Below are 1849 nucleotides of genomic sequence, written 5' to 3' on the forward strand. Positions count from 1 at the left end.
CCCGGAGATCGGCTGAATGGATTCGAAAACGGTAAAACTCAACTGTTTAACTCTAGGCGAGTAGGAAAATGAGCCTATTTTCAAAAATAGTGGAGTGTTCATTTAAATTCATGTTTATGATTTATCTTTGTTGCCTTTATTATTTATTTGCATTGCAATATTTTATTTATTATTTGTATTGGCTTTTTTTTTTTTTTTTTTTTACAGCTTTTTTTTTTCAATCAAATATGTTAAAATATTTAGACTAAAACTCGTGTACCTAACAACTAAAATAAGACTTAAGAGATGCGGATCAGAAAAGGGTTCTTATGTTGTTGTCTAAAGGGAAAGCATCCGTTTATGAGAGACACGTAAACATGCACTAATAAATTTAACGAGCGACATCATCATCATCATCATCATCATCATCCTTGCGTGAAGCTGCCGGTGTGTCAGCATCCGTGAGGCGCGCGCACCTTTCTCACCTGCGCCGGCTGAAGCCAAGTTGATTGCAATCTCATATTCGGGAGGGGGTTAAAAAGTCAAATAGGGTGTATAAAAAGCATCCACAAGGACTCAAGTACACACGAAACAGGCTCACCTACCCGATTCTATATGAAAATTCCCCAAAGAGCCGGTTAGAGGGGAGGCAAACGCCACAGAGATGTTTGGAGCGCTGAGGAGGACTCTGCTCTATAATGAGGGACCGTTATTCCTGATGGACAGGTTTGGACTGATCTCTGTGAGCCACAACACGGAACAAACCTGAGGACGCACTGACGTGTTCCGCCTCTTCAGATGACATTTCTGCGCTCTCTCTTTTACTTTTGCGCTCCGAGACTCTGACACACACGCCACCTATCTTTACACGTTGGGATAGATGGAGAAACACTGAGGTCGTCTGATGAACCACATCAGGTGCTCGCGTCTATCGTTCTGCAACACAGGTGGGACTTTGGAAAGGTGAGGCAGTGGACATTCTATCCTGTAAGCGGAGCAGAGCAAGAATGGCTACAACTCGAGCATCGACAGCATAATCTTAAGGAAGAAGAGCTGAAAGGATGCATGAGAAGCTGCCGGTGCTGGAGTGATCTGACAGGTAGCTCACCTGTATGTGGTGTGTGCGTGCGCGCGCTCTTTCACCTGACATTTCATTGTTACTTCTTGCCTTGCGCGGTGATGAATGTTGCATATTTGCACGCCTATGTCTTATATGTGATTCACTGTATAAAATACGGACTGTTAACGGGCTCCAGGGTGCACAGTGCAATTAAAAGTGATAGTGTAGTGAATTTATGTTGCATATTTCAAGCCAGACGTGATGAATTCGTTGCAGCAGGCGATCAAGAATCAATTATTTCCACCAAAATCTAAGCTAACAACAAATCTCGATATTTTTTCAAACAGTTCCCCACTTCGCTCAGTCTTCTTTAGCCCTTAATCTTTCATTTTAATACAACACTCCTTGATTTATTAGAAGCACTCTGATTGGTACAGTGTGAAGAAATTTACCCTCCCTAAATTCATGCATTTGTTTTTTGTATGGATTACTAATTGACCAATAAAATGTCAGTGCTGTTTGATGTACTCATTAAAGACCAACTGGATTTCACTAGAGGCGTTTATATTAACCGATACATTTATTTAGACATTGCTTGAGCATTGCGCACTAGCTTGGAAATTCCTCGTTGCTCATGACGCATATAATAATAATAATATTAACAGTAATGATAATAATAATAATAATAATAATAATAATAATACGTATTTTATTTTTTAATAAAGTGTTAATATAATATTCAATATTACTTTTTTCTTCATAAAGCATGGGAACACTAGACGCTGACTGCACTCTTTTTTCCCTCTTTAT

The 1849-nt window shown here is 39.6% G+C and overlaps 1 protein-coding gene across 4 annotated transcripts in view; it reads right to left on the bottom strand.

The window, feature by feature from the left end:
- Positions 1–816, bottom strand: part of LOC107711399 (zinc finger E-box-binding homeobox 2-like) — a 53277-nt gene extending 52461 nt beyond the window's left edge. For 3 of the 4 annotated variants that reach the window (XM_016516389.1, XM_016516390.1, XM_016516386.1), the window contains exon 1: positions 585–738. The gene's annotated coding sequence lies outside the window, so the exon portion shown is untranslated. The other variant, XM_016516388.1, reaches the window with a different exon arrangement.
- Positions 817–1849: the final 1033 nt, after the last annotated feature.

This window comes from Sinocyclocheilus rhinocerous, unplaced genomic scaffold (assembly GCF_001515625.1).
Source record: "Sinocyclocheilus rhinocerous isolate Xijiao unplaced genomic scaffold, SAMN03320098_v1.1 scaffold388, whole genome shotgun sequence".
Taxonomy (NCBI): domain Eukaryota; kingdom Metazoa; phylum Chordata; class Actinopteri; order Cypriniformes; family Cyprinidae; genus Sinocyclocheilus; species Sinocyclocheilus rhinocerous.